Genomic DNA, 21,436 nt, shown 5'->3' on the forward strand with positions numbered 1-21,436 from the left:
AATACACCAATGAAAAGTGATTTAAATGACAGGTTCTGAGAACAAATCTGCTTCTTTTTAAACAAAGGAGCTCTAGGCCTTCCTGAACAAAGACAAGCAAGAACTTTAGAGCAATATGTTCACATTTTGTGAGCTACCTTCAAGCTTTGCTTGTTGTTAGTCTGTGATTTTCTCAATCTGCTGAACACTAAGCATAAGCCAGACTCTCGTGATTTTCCCCCCAAGAAGCTCATAAATCCCAACTTTATCAATGTTTTTTTCTACTGTAACATGCTGGCTTCCCATATTAGTTGTCTAGAATTCTTTTTTTTTTAGGAAAGGGAAAAACAGATTTTTTTTTTTTTTAGTGGAGTCATTTGAATGTAAGTAGAAATTATGGTTAAACCAAACCATTAGACAAGCTTTGTAATAGCTGCTTCAATGCATGGCAGGGACATAAAGAAAATAGATTAGATCCACAAAGCTCTCGTTTTTGTTACTGCTTGCAGACTTTGAAGAGAATGGGCTGTTTTATTTCCTGGATTCATGGATCTCTGATGAAGTATAATTGTATCTCTATGATGCCTTTATGCTAATTGAAGGAGACTACAGAAAATGAGCAGTTAGCTTTAGGTAGTTACAGCTATCACAGGATCATAGGATGTTAGGGGTCGGAAGGGAACCAAGGAGATCATCGAGCCCAAAACCCCTGCCGAAGCAGGACAACACTATCTAACAGATCACACAGGAACACATCCAGACAGGCCTTGAAAGTCTCCAGAGAAGGAGACTCTATGACCTCTCTGAGGAAGCCTGTTCCAGTGCTCTGTGACCCTTACAGTAGAGAAGTTCCAACTTGTGTTGAGGTCAAACCTGTTCTGCTGCAACTTACACCCATTGCTCCTTGCCCTATCACAGGAGCAAGTGAGCAGAGCCTGTCCCCCAGCTCCTGGCCAGCCTGCAGATACTTACAAACATTTATCAAATCTCCTCTACGTCTTCTCTTCTCCAGACTAAAAAGCCCCAGGTCCCTCGGCCTCTCCTCATAAGCCATGCCCTCCCAGCCCCTAAATATCCTTGTAGCTCTCTGCTGGACCCTCTCCAGCAGACCCCTGTCTCTCTTAAACTGGGGAGTCCAAAACAAAACACAGTATTCAAGATGGGGTCTCACCAGGGCACAGTAGAGGGGCAGGAGAACCTCCCTTGATCTGCTGGACACACTCCTCCTAATACACCCCAGGATCCCATTGGCTTTCTTGGCCACAAGGGCACATTGCTGTGCCATGGTTAACTTCTTATCCACCAGCACCCCCAGGTCCCTATCCACAGGGCTTCTTCCCATCAGATCACCTCCCAGCCTGTACTGGTGGAGTTTGTTATTCCTCCTGAGATGCAGGACTCTGCACTTGTCCTTGTTGAGCTTCATGTGGTTACCATCATTTTCATCATCTCACCTTATCTTCTTGGAGCACACAGACATAGGAATAATGAGCACATGTTTATATAATATAACAATTAAATTATTTCAATATCTTCTTGCAAACAAGTCAAGTTTTCTATTGACAAATTTTCATTAGCTTTCATAAACTGGCACAGGTTCAGCCTTGCATTCTCATGATACATTCTTCTAGGTTGCATTTTTCAATACCTTCTCTCCTTCAATTTCCTCCTCCAACCATCACCTCACAAGTCATTCTCTATTCACAAGTGGAAGGTCCAGCAGACGTCAAGGTCATTGAAATAGTCCCCCAGAATAATGGTAAGGGATCACAAGACTTCTTGTGGATGCCTACAGAATACTTTTATGTGTCTATATCCTGGCTGGGCCATTGCTAAGACACTCCCACCATATCTGCCTTGTTGATCTTCCCCTGATTCTTACCCACTGAAACAGCAGACCACAAGACTTCAGTAGCACACAATCCTTCAAACATTGGTGTGTCATCCTCACACTTATTTGTACCAAGTCCAAGTTTACACCATTCCCTCTCTAAATTATACTCCAAAAGCTTCTGAAGAGAAGTTCAGTCCCTGCAGGCACTCAGAATTCTCTTGTGTAGGACAAAAAAGAAGCAAACTGTTGGAAGTGTGTCATCAGATTTGATCTCTTAGTGGATCAGGATTTCCTGAAGTAGAGTAGAAATGGAATAAAGAACATTAAACACAGTCATTAATGCATACATTTAAAAGGAAAACAATGCTGGGCATTATTATAATCTTAGGAAATGTGTAGATGACCTACATCTCTAAATCTGCAAGCAATGCCAGTACACATCAGATCATTTAAATCACTTTAATGTTTCTAGTAATTACAATTTCAATAAAAAGTCACATTTAGAAGTCACAATTCAAAGATGAAGTAGGGAAAAAAATTAAAAGCAAATAATCATGACAGTGAAATATTTAAGAGGTGTGGAGGGGGAAATGAGTTCCATAGCTGTTTCTTCATGGAAGGAATCTATGAATTTCAATTTTTTGTTGGCTCAGCTGTTTCTGGATTCCTTTGAGATGTTTCACTTTATCAGCTTCAGATTCTACAGTTAAGATGCTACTGTTAGTAGTACTACTGTTAGTTCAGAGTTCTACTGAACTAAAAGCTCTTCTATGGGGCACTGCAGGCCAGCTCTATATTATCACCTTAAAGAGTTAGTATACTTTTTATTCCCTAGCCATACAAAGCAATTCCACTAATCAGAACAGAGAGAAAAAAGCTTCTTATCAGTGTGGTGGTTGGAATAATTACTAATTTATTAACTGAAATTTTATATTGAGAGCACCAGACAGGTCTCATCTGGAAAACATGACTTATGAGGAGTGTCTGAGGGAACTGGGGTTGTTTAATCTGGAAAAGAGAAGGCTGAGAAGGCACCTTATTGCTCTCTACAACTACCTGAAAAGAGGTTGTTGTGAGGCTGAAGCTGGTCTCTTCTCCCAAATTACTAATGACAGGACAAGAGAAAATGGCCTTAAGTTGCATCAGGGGAGGTTTAGGTTGGATGTTTGCAGTAAGTTCTTTACTTAGCAGGTGGTCAGGCACTGGAACAGGCTACCCAGGGAGGTGGAGTTGCCATCCCTGAAGGTGTTTAAAAGGAGAGCATATGTGGCACTTGAGGCTATGGTCTAGTGATTAAGGATGCTGAAATGAAGGTTGGGCTGGATGTTCCTCGTGGTCCTTTCCAGCCGTAGCCATCCATAGTGATTAGATGTTGTGCCGAGGGATTTGGTTTAGTCAAGGACTTGTCAGTGTGAAACTAATGATTGGACTCGATGAGCTTGAAGGTTTTTTCCAATCTAAGAAATTCTGTGATCCCAGTGGAACACCCACTGGACAATGAGGGCTATCCCTTCTCAGCAGGGACCAAAACATAACAACTCAAATGGTTTCTAACAACTATCAAAATGAGCTGCAGATAAAGGCACTTTGGCAGAGGAGTTATTTCCTCAACTACTTCAAACAAACTAGACTACATAAAAAAAAAAGATAGAAGTCAAGAAAAAAAAAGAGGGGAAGAGAAGCAAACTCACATACTCACCTTCATATATCTTAGTGAGTCCAGGACCCCCCTTGAGGTGGGAATTGTCTCCTATCCAAGAGGTGAAGTGTTCCAGAGAGTTCAGGAGAGCAACAGTGTAATAGCTGAGAATCACAACTGGGCAAGAAAGTTCAAGTGGGCAACAGTAGAGCAAAGTTTGACCTGTCAGCCAGTGCATACTCCAGCTTATGTCTTACAGTCACATGGGTGGGTGGAGAAAAGCAGCTCACCGCTTCGCTTCCACAAGGCTCAAGTCACCCCTCTAATTCCTCTCTTACAGTGTTTGCAGCTGAAGCTGTCTGAGAGAAGACAGGCCAAGCCCCTTGTCAGTGTTAGACAAATATCTGCAACAAATATTGTTGAAACTTCCAATTCTTTGTTGAATACATACACTAATATGATAAAGAGCATTGCCATCTTAACACTCAGAGGGGAGCTCCTACAAAAAAATTACATATTGTCAATCTAAGCTTCCACTGCAGTCCTACTCTCCCCACAGAAAGATCACCACAGCTAAGTCCAAGCCATATTTGTCTGACCTCTACCCTCCAATGCTATCAGTTCACCTCTACACCACTGCAAATTATTTACAGTGTGATATCTACTTTCAAAAGGCACATAAATTTAGGCTGCAACAGATTCCCTGTTGCAGCAAAATCTCTCTGGGTACATTTAAGAGGTGCTTCCCTTTTTAGCTATCTGACTTTAGAAACGTCTCAGCCTCAGGATAGAACCAAATGCTTCATATTGACTCGCTGAAGACCATAAGCTTGCAACAACTACTGAAAAGTCAGTTAAAATAACCAGTTAAAATAACCAGTTAAAATAACCAGTTAAAATAACCAGTTAAAATAACCAGTTAAAATAACCAGTTAAAATAACCAGTTAAAATAACCAGTTAAAATAACCAGTTAAAATAACCAGTTAAAATAACCAGTTAAAATAACCAGTTAAAATAACCAGTTAAAATAACCAGTTAAAATAACCAGTTAAAATAACCAGTTAAAATAACCAGTTAAAATAACCAGTTAAAATAACCAGTTAAAATAACCAGTTAAAATAACCAGTTAAAATAACCAGTTAAAATAACCAGTTAAAATAACCAGTTAAAATAACCAGTTAAAATAACCAGTTAAAATAACCAGTTAAAATAACCAGTTAAAATAACCAGTTAAAATAACCAGTTAAAATAACCAGTTAAAATAACCAGTTAAAATAACCAGTTAAAATAACCAGTTAAAATAACCAGTTAAAATAACCAGTTAAAATAACCAGTTAAAATAACCAGTTAAAATAACCAGTTAAAATAACCAGTTAAAATAACCAGTTAAAATAACCAGTTAAAATAACCAGTTAAAATAACCAGTTAAAATAACCAGTTAAAATAACCAGTTAAAATAACCAGTTAAAATAACCAGTTAAAATAACCAGTTAAAATAACCAGCATGTCATCAGCAGGTGTATCTTCACTAGCAAAATGCATTGTTGTTTCCCTGCCCTTACATAAGCCTTCCAACCAGCTTTGAAACTGGACTACAGTATACATTCTTATATCAGTCTCTGGTTTACACTTAAATAGCATGCCTTAGTGAGCTGTGAACTCATTTCATGTTCATTTAACACCCATCTACAATATTAAGGAACTTTAACTTCTTTAAACTATCAGATACATCCTAGGCCTTCTATATAATCATGATCTTTCCCTTTCAACTGGAGCAACTTCTTTCCAGGTTTTCACAGCCTCCAAATCACTCTGAATTATTTAAGTAGTATCACAAATACAAACATGTCACATATGGTGGGGAAAAAGTTCAAACCCTTTTATCTTCACATTTAGTGATTCAGGCCAATCATATGCATCAACAGGGCTGGAAGATGGCACACAACATAGCTAATCAATAGGGCTCAAATAACATTGGCTTTATGGATGAGTCATTGTAAGGCTAGGACCTAAGTAAGTATTTTCCACAAGACAACAGTTTGCTTAAGTTATGTTTCAGGGATTTAGCATCTTTCTTCAACTCATATGTTGCAGTTTTTCATTTGGGGATTTTTGGTTTGGTTTATTGTTGCTTGTTGTTTATATATACACACACCTTCAGGACTATTTGTAAATGACATAGAAAAACATTTGCTAGGTTATACATCTCCACTCAAACGAGGAACATGAGGCTTTGCAAATAGCCATAGGAGAGTTCTCCTACCATGTCTCTACCACAATGGTAAGACATAAGTGATTAAAAAAAACAAACCACAAAATCCATGTTTCTTTCCAAAAGCATTGTTATGAAAGGTTCAAGTATAAACTAATTCTTAGGTGACCATAAATTGTCAAGGACTTGTATGCATATTTATGTATATTAAAGAGATATAAAATATAAATGCATATATTTAAATATATTTATAGAGTCAGCAGATGCTTCTTGAAGGCTCTCTGCAACTGACAAATTCTTTACTGGCTGCTACACTAATTTCTGTATTTGGTTCAATTTGCATTGTCAGTGAGACCTTAATATTAACTGTTAAATCTAAGGAGTCATTTTTAAGGATCTTTTTAATGTTTCAGCTCTGAATATTGCATTATGTAAGCATGAAAAAGTTTAATAATCTCAACCATTTTGTCCTCTGATAAGGTTTCTTTAGTGGCTCATATCCTAACATTCCTACTAAAGGCTGTATTCAGTTGCTTTTCAGCTCTCACAACTTGCTTCTGAAGCAGTAAGATAGATACTTTTTGGATGCTCATTTTTCTACCTTGAAACATCTGTAGGTGTTAAAGCAATGCCATACAAATATACTCTTTAGTATTTAGTAAAGCTTCTTTATGTCAAACAGGGCAATGAAGGACAGGGTCTTGAGGATTTTATGTGGTTGTCTCTTCATGTTTTCCTCACAGTAAATACTGGAAATTCTATGTGACATTAAGATGTGGGAGATTTTTTCCAGCTAAGGCACAAGAAATAACTGCTACACATTGTATGCATTGTGGGCTGGATAAAACAGGATGCCTAATTAAAGGTTCATCTGTGGGAAAGCTGTTACAGCTACACAAACATCACAGAATGATAGACATTGGAAGGAACTTCTGGCTAAGATCGAGTACAACTCCCCCATTAACTCAGGGTTGCCTAGAGCAGAGTGCATGAGCTTTCATTAACTCCAGAGAAGGAAACTCCACCACCTCTCTGCAGAGCACATTTCAGTGCTGTCATCCTGAAAGTAATGACAATTTTCCTCATGTTCAGGCAGAATCTCCTCTACAGCAGCTTGTGGCTGTTGCCCCTTGTCATGTCACTAGGCACCACTGAAACGAGCCTGGCCCCACCCTCTTGACATTCACCTTTTAGATACTTACAAGCATAGAAGAGATTTGAGTTTCATTCCATTTCTCTTCTTAGGGATTCTGACGTTTCCTCCATGTTAATTCAATGCTTCTCAAATCATTTCACAGGTTTATTCCTGTCAGTTTCACAACTGAGCAAAAAGAAGCAGGTCAGCCTAAGTAAGGATGTGCAGCCAACACCAGTGAGTGAAGTTTGATCAATGCTCAAGGTTTGATTGATGGTCAAGCCTAGCCCTGACTAGCCGGGGGGCCAACCAGGCCCCCCGGCCTTTAGAGATTCCATCACCACTCACCCAGTGCAGCACCATGGGTACTCACCAGCCATGAGATCAGGAGGATCCCTCTGCCCAATTGGGCAAGCTTAGGGCTTCTGCCTCTCTTGGGGCCGATTAAATAGGGCAGTGGGCAGGGAGGGCAAAGTGGTCCCACCTGGGGTGGGAGGAGGATGCAACAGAACCCAAGTGGTCACACCTGGGGTGGGAGGAGGCTGCAACAGAACCCAAGTGGTCACACCTGGGGTGGGAGGAGGCTGCAACAGAACCCAGGTGCTCTGGGAATTCACAGTCACAGAGGATTCCACAGTGTCAAAAGCCTTGCCAAAGCCAAAGTAAGCAACAGCCGATGCTCTCCCTTCACCTACCCAGTCAACCATGACACCATAAGGCTATCGGATCGTTCAAGAATGGCTTTTCATTCAAATCTAACTGATTTACCAGATCTATCTCCTTATCATCTGTTATTGTGTATGAAAAACACTGTGTTAGCACATCTTTGTGACTCAGCAGATTATTGCCACAAGTTTTTATGCATGTGATATGTATAAAAATGGCATTTTATGTGTGTATCTATATCTAGCAAAGGCTGAGTACTTTATGTGATCCTAGATCTCAAGCCCATTAATTAGATGTCTTTATTGCTACTAGTAGTTTAGCTACAAACCTCTCAAGATAGAGATCATAACTTTAATGTTTGTATTTCTTTCCATCCAAGAAATCTTACTGACTTTGAGGTAGATCAGAGAACACATCTTAGCAACAGGTGAAAAAGGACAGCTTTGGCATCAGCTTTGAGACAGATGGGAGCCATGACAATACACATTTCTATGTTATGAGTATCTGCACTTGGTGCATGTGGGGAAGGCTGTGGATGTCGTCCACCTAAACTTCAGCAGGGCCTTTGACACTGTGTGCCATAGCAAACTCCTGCCCAAGCTGGCAGCCCTTGGCATGGACAGGGACATTCTGTCCTGGGTCAAGAACTGGCTGGATGGCAGAGCCCAGAGAGTGGTGGTGAATGGTGCCACATCCAGTTGGCAGCCAGGCACTAGTGGTGTTCCCCAGGGATCAGTGCTGGGCCCAGTCCTGTTCAATATCTTCATTGATTATCTGGATGAGGGGATTGGGTCCAGCATCAGTAGGTTTGCAAACAACACCAAGTTGGGAGCATGTGTCAATCTGTTAGAGGGCAGGAGGGCTCTGCAGAGGGACCTGGACATGCTGGACAGATGGGTGCAGCCTAAAGCCATGAGATTTAACAATGCCAAGTGCAGGGTTCTGCGCTTTGGCCGGAACAACCCCATGCAGTGCTACAGGTTGGGAACAGAGTGGCTGGAGAGCAGCCAGGCAGAGAGGGCCCTGGGGGTACTGGTTGACAGCCAACTGATCATGAGCCAGCAGTGTGCCCAGGTGGCCAAGAAGGCCAATGGCATCCTGGCCTGTGTCAGGAACAGTGTGGCCAGCAGGAGCAGGGAAGTCTTTCTGCCCCTGTACTCAGTGCTGGTCAGGCCACATCTTGAGTGCTGTGTCCAGTTCTGGGCCCTTCAATTTAAGATGTTGAAGTGCTTGAATGTATCCAAAGAAGGGAAATAAGGGTAGTGAGGGGGCTGGAGCACAGCCCTATGAGGAGTGGCTGTGGGAGCTGGGGTTGTTTAGCTGGGAGAAGAGGAGGCTCAGGGGGGACCTTATTGCTGTCTACAACTACCTGAAGGGAGGTTGTAGCCAGGTGGGGGTTGGCCTCTTCTCCCAGGCACCTAGTGAGAGAACAAGAGGACACAGTCTTAAACTGTGCCAGGGCAGGTTTAGGCTGGATGTTAGGAAGAAATTCTTCCCAGAATGAGTGATTGGCATTGGAATGGGCTGCCTGGGGAGGTGGTGGAGGCACCATCCCTGGAGGTGCTTAAAAGTAGATGGATGAGGCACTTCATGCCGTGGTTTAGTTAATTAGGTGTTAGGTTGGACTCAATGGCCTCAAAGGTCTTTTCCAATCTGGTCAATCTGTGATTCTGTGATTTACTGAAGAAGGAAAATTCCAGAAGAAGCTAGGCACCTAAGTTCCTCTGGAGCTGGCTGTTCTGTTCCCATGGACCCACAAATAACAATATTTTGAACTAATCATTCTGACTTTACAGTATAAAAATAAGATTAAATTCTCATTGATGGTAACTAGTAATAGTTTTCTTTTCAAACTTCCTCTTCTTCCTAGGTGTGATGTTATTGGTATTGGATACACCTGTGAGCCAAATCAGGTCAGCTGTCCTGGCTGACTCACCCCTGCTAATGGTCTGCAGCCTATGGCCTTCTGTCCCTGCAAAACATGACACAGAAAGCAATTGATGAAGGGGGAGGATGAGCTGTTTACTGATGTAGCTGAAAATCCAGAAAAGCAAAGATGCTGTCTGTTAAAAAAAAATCCCTGCATTTCATTTTTGAGAAAGACAAGTGAAGCAGTGTGGCTGAACTGTCAGGGTTTAATTGCTCCAAAACTCTAATGACAAAGTGGGGAAGTGCCAGAAATTCACATGATTTATTATCTTCCTACACTTCAGTTCCAAGCAAATGTACAAGCCCAGAGGGATTCTCAACCGCTTCCTGACAAGCCCTCAGCACTGAATTAATACACAAGGTAAAAGAAAATGTAATGTAGAGTATCAGAACTGATTAATGGAAGTCATGTCAGCTGTCAGTCCTTTGCAAACTAATTAGGCAAAGCACTCAAGAAAACTCGGTGCTGCATGTGAAGGTTGCCAGAAACTTTAAAGGGGATCATAAAAATAGCAGAGGATTATTATTGGGGGGGGGGGGGGGGGGGGGGGGGAGGGGAAATAGACATTTAAATTATGTTTTTCCTTTGATGATTAATGTGGATTTGTTTGCCCACCTGATTTCTGCAAAGTAACTGGCTTATTAGTCCTAGAAATTGATTCTTATTATTTCTGTTTGAGTCTTCTAAGCTCCGGAGTAACTTCTACTTTGAGGCTTCTGTTTGTTTCTTTAATAGAGGAATAATCCCAAACAACTCAAGGAAAAATAATGCCATCCACAGTGTAAAAATTCATTTTAGGATGACATCATTCACTCTACTGCATGCCAGGTTAACTGAAGACTGAAGCTTTCTGTCTTGAGAGAACTCCCCTTCAAGTGTGCCCAAAAATCTAACTCTTTTGACACTATAGACTTGGCCTTGAAACTTACTAGGAGTGTCATGTGAGAGGGCATAGTTATGTCATGTCAAGGGAAAACCATGTAAATTCTTCATTCAGAACAACCTAGAATATCTTCTCAGTCTGAATGTCCCTACAAGCAGGAACACCTACAGCTGTTGCTGGGTGGGGGGGATTGTTAGGTTTTTCCCTGGATGGTTGATTTGTTGTTTTGCCTGTCATACAAAGCACCAGTGAATTTTGTTTATCACTGAAGACTTCAGTTATAGTACAGGGCATTCATGAACACTATTCTGTCAAAAATGTTGGACTCAGTTCAGCTTTTCCACCTACTGAATAATCCAAGCCATTGCACTAGTGCCAAGTACTGGAGTGCCATCACCTCTACTGTAGAACAGCATCACCTTGTGGTAGTTTCTCTACTGAAAGCATACACATGTGGAAGTGTCAGAAGTCCAAGCTCACCACAGCTCCTAACTGTGAGCAGAACTGATACATCTGCTCCATCCACATTAAATTTATTTTTTCATATGTTCTATGTATATTCTCACATGGGATCTTTACTGCAGTGCTAGAGATCAAAAGCCAAGCCATTGTATCCATGCAACTTACATGCCCTTCGTGCCCTGTATTCCCAGTGAAAAACAGAAGAAGCACATGGCAGCTCCAACTAGTGAGGCAGAGGGTCACAGGCATCTGAAAATGCTTCTTGGTCTGCTTGATAATTGCTGTCCCTGAGGTCAGCTCAGCCCTTCAATAGTTAAATCCATAGTGTTTGTGGTGTGATCCGCCTCTATAGAATATTCCCAGCTTTGTCAGCCTAGTTCCAGTCCTTGACCATGAATCAAATCCCAGCTAAGGTAACATGATGGTGGGCATTTGTGAAACCACATGTAGCCCTGCTATATATAGACACAGTGAGGGATTCCAGTTTGTACTGAAGTTTCAATGCAAACATGCATGACAACCTGATTCTTGCATGATCACAGTATCACAGTATCATCAGGGTTGGAAGAGACCTCACAGATCATCAAGTCCAACCCTTTACCACAGAGCTCAAGGCTACACCATGGCACCAAGTGCCACGTCCAATCTTGCCTTGAACAGCTCCAGGGACGGCGACTCCACCACCTCCCCGGGCAGCCCATTCCAGTGTCCAATGACTCTCTCAGTGAAGAACTTTCTCCTCACCTCAAGCCTAAATTTCCCCTGGCGCAGCCTGAGGCTGTGTCCTCTCGTTCTGGTGCTGGCCACCTGAGAGAAGAGAGCAACCTCCTCCTGGCCACAACCACCCCTCAGGTAGTTGTAGACAGCAATAAGGTCACCCCTGAGCCTCCTCTTCTCCAGGCTAAACAATCCCAGCTCCCTCAGCCTCTCCTCGTAGGGCTGTGCTCAAGGCCTCTCACCAGCCTCGTCGCCCTTCTCTGGACACACTCAAGCACCTCAGTGTCCCTCCTAAACTGGGGGGCCCAGAACTGAATGAACTGATATGCCAGGCCTCATTTCTGCTTAAACTTCCCTAGAGCCTGCACTTCCCTAGAGGGCAGACACACCTGGGAAAGATGCAAACAAAGATAATGGACCTCAATGTATGAATGGAACATTTCCTTGTAGCTGGTTTTGACACACCTTTTCTTCATGCCCAGATTTCAATCCCCTGTTCATCCTTTTACTCTTTCTTCAAGAGATTGCTAGGCTGTAATTTGCAAGCCCAGCTCCAAATTCAGCAGGACTCTTCAGACTCCCAGCCACTGGAGATGACATACTACAGAGAAACAGAGGCTACCGTTGCAGGTTTGTTGTTCTAGAGTTTTCAAGGGAGTTTCTCCCATGGAAAGTGAATGTCAGAGACACTAGCTTCCACAAGGAGAGCTTTGGTGATATAACCCTTCTGCCTTGTGACATGTCAGTCCATGGACAGAGTATGATAATGACAGATTAGGTATCCACTGTATTTTGTATCCATATGCCTGAAAAAGGACCAGTGAGGTGTAGATAGTAAAAACTGGAGCTAATCACCAGAATGGAGTCTGTGGCATCTGATATTCAAATTCATCTACCCACACAAGATCAGGGATCAACAGCCAGTCCAGCAAGTGCACATCCATGGGTGCTCCATTCAGATAATAAAGAGACATGCTGAATGAGGCAGAAGTTTCCCAGCATGTTTTACTTTCCCTTGTAAAGGAAGTGAGAGCTGCTGCATGAGCAATGAGTGAAGAAATGTGGTAGTTCATATTTCACAGCTTCAAACTCTTCTTCTCTGCCTATCCTCCCACAACAGTTCCCTGGAAAGAGAGGAACTGATTGATAATTGCCCCTGATTTACAACAGTGGAGGGAAGCAAGAATGACGCAGGTAATCTAGGCATAGCTCAATGTTTAGGAACAGCCAAGTGGCCTCAGAAGCCTTGGCATGGCCAAGGCATCCTCTAGACACTGGTACATGCATGCAACTAGAGCACTCTAAGGGTACCACAGCCCTCAGAGATCAAGTGACTGAACAGGTGCCAAAGACCTCTTGGGAGCTTACGTCTATGATAAATTTAAACTGAACTAATCCCCACAAACTTAATTTCTAATTCCTTACATCTTTATGGTATCTAGTTCTAGTCAAAATACACTCTAAATAAAAACTGCCCTAGCACAGTCACAAACATGTCAGCTTGAAATATTTAAGCTAAACAGCAGAGCAGATATTAGTTATAGTTCCATCTGCTGATGGAAGTTCAGTAATATTAAGTACATGTCCTGGAGTTACAGACAGGCCCTGCCCTCTCATCATGGTTAGCATATTTTCCCAGGGCCACCTGACCTCTTTATGGTTCTCCTTGGCTGCCCTATGGGAAAGAAAAGAGATATATCAAAACAACATGTCAACCATGGGCTGAAGCCTGCTCCTATTTTATGATCAATCGACATTTGAGTTTCCTGGACAAGTTGACATTTGAGTTTCATGGATCAGATCCATGCTCATAAAACAGTCACACAGGATCACAGGATGTTAGAGGTTGGAAGGGATCAAGGAGATCATTGAGCCCAACTCCCCTGTCAGCACAGGACCACACAATCTAGCACAGATCACAGAGGAATGCATCCAGACAGGCCTTGAAAGTCTCCAGAGGAGGAGACTCCACAACCTCTCTGGGGAGCCTGTTCCAGTGCTCTGTGACCCTTACAGTAAAGACATTTCCCCTTGTGTTGAGGTGGAACCTCCTGTGCTGTGGCTTTCATCCATTGCTCCTTGTCCTGTCGCAGAGAGCAAGTAAGAGATCCTGTCTTCCCCTCCTGACCAGCCCTCAGGTGTGTATAAACATTTATGAAGTCCTTTGCATCTTCACTGAAAAGGTGGCTTAGCAGACACAAAGAATCCCTGTATGCTCCCAGGAACCCTGGTGAAACACCAACTGTTAAACCAGGAGGGCTCTGCTGCTCTCGGTGTGCAAACTCAGCACAATGGCTCCCTTACACCTTGTAAAATACTCCTTTTGTGCAGGGAGGCTACTACCAGCATTACAGCTGGCATAGACTGCAGGGTGATAGACCTGTAACTGATGTATGCCTGGCCTCAATTTTGATTTCCAAGAATGAGCCCAAAATACCGCTCCAAATATCCTTCCAGACTTGCTGTTGCCCATCCAGGCATGTTATATCCTTCAGCCAGCACATCAGGCAGTCCTGGGGTAATTATGTCAGTGAAACTAAGCAAACACTTCACAGCAGAATGCACTCACCCAGGCAATCTATAAAGGATTAGGCAGTTGCCAGTGGATGAACATTTCTCACAGAATAATCATTCTGTCTCTAATCCTCAGCCTTGTAGCTTAGGGAAAACATACAAAATACCTTTCAAAAATGAGCATGGGAGATAAAATTTATAACTGGATGAAAAAGAAAACCACAGACTCAGCAGACCTAGCAGTTGTACCATGCATAATACCATCCCTCCCTTCAGTAATGCAGTCAACAGCCTGATTAACTCCTTTCTCATTCAAATATATAAATATCATCTTCCTACTTTCACCTTTTCTTTCCAGGATGGTCTACCTGCTGCATAAACTGCAAACAGGTGGTCTCAGACTATATTTGCTTTTGAAGTCTTTTGGTTTTCTTTCAGACCTGAATTGTGCCCAGATGCTTGTATGATTTTTCCAAATGAAGACAGAAATTGGCTTCTACCACAATGACTAGAAAACAACACAGTGAGGAACTGTGGAGTTCTACCATTTCAAAGCTGTAGCAGGATTCATAGACTGTTTCTTCAATAAAAAGGGGCATTTCAAAGGAAGGGACATTTCCTATCAAAAATGGGTTTTGGAAGCCACAACATCAAGGTGCAAATGAGCTCTGCAGGGATTTAATTCCTTACCAGGCTGGATACTTGCAATTATTTCACCTTATATTGACTTGAGAGTAGGCTGTTATCACGAAGCAATCTGTCAAGGAATTCAGTACCAATTTTTATTTCCCTGTAGCACTAGTGGTACAATTTCCATCCTGGCTATTTGAAAGGAAAATTGGATTTTTAATAAATAAATTCTTTTAAAAACAAAACGAAGCAGGATGTCAGCTTCTACCAGGAGCTCTTCCAGCTTCCCAGACAAATATTTTTTCAGGCAAGAAGTGACAAATTCTCTGCATATAGAAATCTTTCTCTTTTTCACCAAGGCTTGAAATTTCTTTGGGTTAAATACATCAAGCAGTTCTATATCTTATCTTGGTCATTGTATGAGCTCAATTCATACCATGGAGGAATATGTCACATGTTTTATACTAGAGCAATATCTGCACGAGCCAATGAAATGGCACAAATACCTTTTACACAGCTGACCTGCAGAAAAGTGAGCATGTTACAAACTGTGGATGCACTTGGCAACATGAATCTCAGTCAACACAAAAAGCTGGAGGGTGCCTAATGAGCTGTACAAGAAGAAGACGTGAGGGGATATGTTAACTAACACAACATCAACTATGACTCTGCAGTCAGGACTGACAGAATCAAGTCGGCGGTTGGTGACCTGCTGACTGCTACCCTGCTGGCTGCTGCAAGCTTGTCTTCACTGGTGTTTCTGAGCCAGGGGTCTGCATGTAAGGAAACCAACAGAGAGTGCAAGCCTTCCACAACTAATGCAGCACCACTCTCTTCCCTTCCTATGCACAGGAAAGGTTTCCATACCCTGCAGCCCCAGAGCCTTCTAACCTCAATTTTCTGACTCTCTTGAGCTTAACAGGCACTTCATCTCATCTTTGACATGAAACTAAGAGACCTCAAGCAGAATGTTAATTTTATCTTCTGTCTGCTGGCCATTTAGGATGCTTAACCCTCCTGTTCCTCCTGATGCAGCTGACTAAAACAGGTCACACCACTAAGCAAAATGTTTCTTTTGAGGCAGGATGTGCAAATTGCTTCTTTATCCATGCTTTAATTTTGCACTAAAAGAAAAATAATGAGATTGAAGGTGTCTGAAATAAAATAAAAGCTCAGAATATACAAGCAAAACTACAGCTGATGGTGGTGTTAAATACACTCCAGCTACCCTGAATTTTGATAAGCATTGTCTGTGGCAAAGCTGTTGAGCTGAACAGGGCAGCAGGAAGTGTAATGGAATTCAAGTTAGTTTTATTTCATCATCTGCAGCATATGTTCAGGTGCCCTGTTGTAGAGATTCGAGCAAAGATGTTTAATGGCTGTTTATCACAGACACTTATCATGGAAACCTACTATTTCTGGCTGGATGGGTGGGCAGAGGCCAATGGGATGAGATTTAACAAGGCCAAGTGCAGGGTTCTGCACGTTGGCCACAACAACCCCAAGCAGCGCTATAGGCTGGAGACTGAGTGGCTGGAGAGCAGCCAGGTAGAAAGGGACCTGGGGGTACTGATAGATAGTAGCTGAAGATGAGCCAGCAGTGTGCCCAGGTGGTGAAGAGAGCCAATGGCATCCTGGCCTGCATCAGGAACAGTGGGACCAGTAGGACAAGGGAGGTTATTCTTCCCCTGTACTCAGCACTGGTCAGGCCACACCTTGAGTACTGTGTCCAGTTCTGGGCCCCTCAATTCAAGAGAGATGTTGAGGTGCTGGAACATGTCCAGAGAAGGGGAACAAAGCTGGTGAGGGGCCTGGAGCACAGATCCTATGAGGAGAGGTTGAGGGAGCTGGGGTTGTTTAGCCTGCAGAAGAGGAGGCTCAGGGGTGATCTTACTACTGTCTACAACTACCTGAAGGGGCATTGTAGCCAGGTGGGGGGTGGCCTCTTCTGCCAGGCAACCAGCAATAGAACAAGGGGACACAGTCTCAAGTTGTGCCAGGGTAGGTATAGGCTGGATGTTAGGAAGAAGTTCTTCCCAGAGAGAGTGATTGGCATTGGAATGGGCTGCCCAGGGAGGTGGTGGAGGCACCGTCCCTGGGGGTCTTCAAGAAAAGCCTGGATGAGGCACTTAGTGCCATGGTCTAGTTGACTGGATAGGGCTGGGTGCTAGGTTGGACTGGATGATCTTGGAGGTCTCTTCTCAACCTGGTTGATTCTATGATTCTATGATTCTATTTGCAGTGGCAGCTAACAGAGGTAAAATGTTTCTAAATAATAAGAATCAAAATATCCACAGGAAAAACAAGTAACTGAATCGTTCTTGATTAGTGAGACATGAGTGCTACCCCTGCATTTTATCCAAACTTATCTCAGTCTCAATTTCTTTCCTTTTCTTCATCGCTAGAAGAGAGTAACTTACTCATTTCTGAAACTGTTTGCTCATTTTAATATACTACTACAAAAATATATGTAAAAAAACACTGAAAAGGACAAGATTTCTGAACACATTAGCTACAGATGTTATAGTATTATGTTATTAGTGGAAAGAGAAGCAGCCACCAAAACATAGCAAATATATCTATTATCTACAGTGCTATGATACTTAAAATTATAGGCAAGACATGTGTAAACTAGTTCCACGGTAAATAAAACTGGAGCAGTTGTATATTTCCCTCTCTTTTTTATCCACTGAAGAGGTCTTTTCATACTTGACATTGAAAAAAACCTAGTTTTGAAAAATAGCTAAATGTATTGTACTAAAGCAACCCAGAGATGTTGTTTTTTTGGGTGAAGTTCCTTTTCCTCCTACAAAATGATTTATCACAAATTCTGCCATCTGATCTACATGGAACAAGTGAATCTGATGAGAGCCCAGCATGCTCTTGAGAGAAACAGTGTCAGTCAAAACTGGCCACACAGACCTCCCAGGAGCATTCTGACCAGGAACAAATAGAACACTTACATGTCTTGCAGGAGTTTTATTTGCCCTCAAATGATTACTCTCTAATGCAAAACAGATGTAGAAGAGGCCTCCGGAAGCTGTCTGGTGCATGTCCAGACAAGATTCACGATGCTGAATATTTCTTTCTCATGCTTGCAACAAAACACAGTGGTGTCCAGGATCTTCTTCATACACAGGCCCACTGCTTGCAAAGCTACTCAGAAATTTTCCCTGATGTGCAGCCAGAAACCCTCTTCCTACCATTTTAATGCAGCCACCTCTCTTCTTCATACTGACATATAAGGAGACTACCAATTAGTCTTCTCTTCGTTAGCCTCCTTAGTGTATTTGCAAGGTGTTACCATGTCACCATGTTTTCTCAGCTTTCTCAACTCTTCCAACACAGGCCACATTTTCTGTTCTTATTTATCAGCATTAGGCCACACCTTTGATATTTTTCAGACAATATATCCAACTTGCCAGTTATTCTGAATTCCAAATACTGTGCACCATTGTTCCTCCATCTGCTTTCACTTTACCATTTGCACATGAAATAAATATCTACTTTGTCATTGATGGAAGTGGTGGCTGACAATGGAAAATCCATTTAGAACATAACTTGAAATATTTTCTCAATTTGACTAGAAACTTTCAAATCTCTTTTGTGTGCATCATTCCCCAGTCCCTTTTTCACTGTCACAGGAATTTAATCAAGGCAGGTTTTGTCTAGAGTTTTTTAGGCAGACAGAGAGCCAACCAGCTACTAAAGTGAGTTGAGTCTTCCATTATCTGAAAAGCCTGCAATTATTAAGATAATTTTGTTGAGATGACCTTATTTTTTTCCAAATCTATTCTTTCCCCTGTTTGTCACTTCACTGCATTCCAGGCTTTTTTGTTATTTCTTCTGCAACCACTCTACACGCTAAAGTTGAGTTGACTGCTCTGTAATTTCCTTTTTCTTTTATTTACTGCATTTGAAGACAGATAATTTTTGCTCTTTCTGGGATGTCATCCTTCCTAAAAAAGTTTACAGAATAATAGCCCTGAGTGACCTGTGCTAGTGGGAAGTGTCCCTGCCTATGGTAGGGGGTTGGAACTACATGATCTTTGAGGTCCTGTCTAACCTAACCCATTCTGGGATTCTATGACTCTGACATTTGTTTCTGTTTATTCTTGAAGAACTCTGGAAGAAGTTTCAAGTCTATTCAGTTCAAAGGCACTAACCTATACAACCATCCAAACATATTCTTTCAGCAGTCTGCTGTTCTGGTTTTCCTATGACTGGAATTAGTGGAGTTAACCATCTGATCAAAGTAACACTCACTCACTGTGATGGCCACAACAGGCTGCATATCAAAGTCTTTACACCTTATTAGCATAATTTGCAGTTAACTCTTTGCTGAGTGGGGGTAATTATTTCTTCTTATTCTCCTTACCAGTAAGTGTCCTGGTAAAATTTATTCTTGCTACATTTCACACTCTTGCTGCTTGTGTCTCAGTTCTTGCACTCCCAGCACTGGGCACACAAGGCCACATCATCAATAACAGACTGTCAGTTCAACATTTTGTTCAGGCTCAGCAAGCACTCATGATTAAGTGAAGTTGTTTCATGGAATTGTTAGGGTTGGAAGGGACCCCAGGGATCATCTAGTTCCAACCCCCCTGCCATGGGCAGGGACACTTTCCACTAGATCAGGTTGACCAGAGCCACATCTAGCCCAGCCTTAAAAACATCCAGATATGGTGCTTCTACTACCTCTCTGGGCAACCTGTTTCAGAGTCTCACCACCCTTATGGTGAACTTCTTCCTAACATCTAATCTAAATCTACCTTCCTCTAGCTTGGACCCATTCCTCCTAGTCCTATCTTGATGCCCTAAAAAGTCCCTCTCCAGCTTTCTTGTAGGCCTCCTTCAGATGTTGGAAGGCCACAGCAAGATCTCCTTGAAGCCTTCTCCAAACTGAACAACCCTGACTCTCTCAGCCTGTGCTCATAGGAAAGGTGCTCCAGATGCCTGATCATCCTTGTGGCACTTCTCTGGATACATTCAAGCATGTTTCCTTACACTTCCTTTGCACAGATGTATAGAGTTAACACTCCAGGGGGAGTAACCCTGAACCTGACCCTGGGTGGTCTTGACCCCTCGCCAGGGGTGGGTCTGAACACCACCAGGTGATGGTTAGCCCACTCCCCCTTCCTGTCTAAAGACCCATAAAAGCAGGGAGACTTCCTTTTTCTCTCACTCTGCTCCCTGCATACCAGCATCACCATCCTGTTCCTGGTTCTCTTTGGTTCATCGCATGGCCATCACAATCAGGTTGTGTTTATACCTTTTGTATTTGCTTTCCCTTCCCTATACCTTTGTAACTTTCCTACCTCAGATAGCTGTTAAAGTTATTGTTAAACTTTTCTGTAACTTCCAAACGGAGTGAGATTTCATTTATTTGGGTGTGCTTACTTTTCTCTCTCTCTCTCTCTCCATTTAATCTCTTTCTTTTGGGAAAGAAGGGAGAAGAGGGAAGGGCACTCTCTAAAAATTGTTATTGGTTCTATCAAATTTATTTCAGTCTCTGGAAATGTAAACTAGAACCGAGACAACAGACATTGCACACAGCTCAGGAAAGGCCACTACCTCTCTTTTTCCTTGACTGTTCTTCAGCAGAAAGGATGTCTTGTCTTTTTAAAGTCTGTACATTGTCTTTATTATTTTGTCCCTTCTGTATTTCCACAGTGTCATAACTTTCATTTTTAAGCTCTCGTTTAATTTCCCCATTGTTCATAATCAAGAATCCCTAACATTAATTACTTTCTTTTATGTGCCAGTGTGAATCAATTGTTTTCAGCACATTGCAAGAGCTTTTTTTATAGGGTTTGGTGAAATCTACAGTTCAGATGATTGACAGTTTCTGGTGCTCCTATAGCCTTTGATGTCATTAAATATTTCCTGAGAGGAAGCCAGGAATTCCTTTGTAGCTGTTATTTGGCAATGCTCCTCGGGACCAGGACAGCCTCTCTGATGATATCTGTTACTTGATACCATTGCAAGAACATGGGCAGTATGTGAAGTTTCTGTGTCTGAGAAGAAGGATGAAAGATACTCAGGGTTTTCTCTTAGGACCATATGCTGTACAATCTCAAAGCTGTTTGCTTCAAAACAAGTTTGAGCTCTTATCCAGTCTGAAAGCCTCTCCTGCCTAGCAGAGTAGAAGCAATTTGCATCTCCAGTAGACTCCATCAATAGATGTCCAACTCTTATTTCTCAGCTAAATGTTAATTTTAAAAAAAGGAAAAGAACCAGCTGCTTTACCTCTTTGAAATTATCATCACAGTTAGCCCTTGTAAGGACTGTTGTCCTGGTCTGACCTCCTTTTATGGTTAGCAAAGAGTTTCACTGGTGTTTCTTTATGTTCTTGTCTCCTCTTTATATATTCTTAATTAAAAAGCAACATATTTTCCTACTTCTATCAGCCAAACATCTTTAGTCAGCTATACCCCTGTATATCAATACTGCAGCCATGTGACTTATACCCTAATGGCTCTGCTATGCCAATTAAGTAATAATCTTATTTATGTGCTGAGATGTCTATTCCTGCCTTTCCTAGAGACACAATATTGAGCAAGTGTGTCAATAAAGCCTTCTATTCTGCTTTTCAATATTTTAGCTTCTCTATTAAATTTTTGCATTGCCCTTGTCTGAATACCAACTTGCATTGGTCTGTTGTGGCCCTCTAAATGTCCCTGAATGAAAAACTACACTGCAAATTCATTAAAATTGCATTTTTAAATTGGAAGTGACAGTTCTGATAGATTTTAAAGATATGTCTACATGACAGACTGTTTAGTGTTTGCTCTAAGCAACAGCACACAGACTCAAATAGAAACAGCAGAGACT

General features: G+C 42.0%; 1 long non-coding RNA gene across 1 annotated transcript; it reads right to left on the minus strand.

Moving 5' to 3' along the window:
* Positions 1-1,464: 1,464 nt before the first annotated feature.
* Positions 1,465-7,047, minus strand: LOC135175085 (uncharacterized). Its single transcript, XR_010302222.1, has 3 exons — positions 6,868-7,047; positions 3,513-3,811; positions 1,465-2,105 (listed from the first exon to the last, which is right to left on the minus strand). It is a non-coding gene; the product is annotated as an uncharacterized LOC135175085 (long non-coding RNA).
* Positions 7,048-21,436: the final 14,389 nt, after the last annotated feature.

The sequence above is a fragment of the Pogoniulus pusillus genome, chromosome 4, assembly GCF_015220805.1.
Source record: "Pogoniulus pusillus isolate bPogPus1 chromosome 4, bPogPus1.pri, whole genome shotgun sequence".
In the NCBI taxonomy this organism is placed as follows: domain Eukaryota; kingdom Metazoa; phylum Chordata; class Aves; order Piciformes; family Lybiidae; genus Pogoniulus; species Pogoniulus pusillus.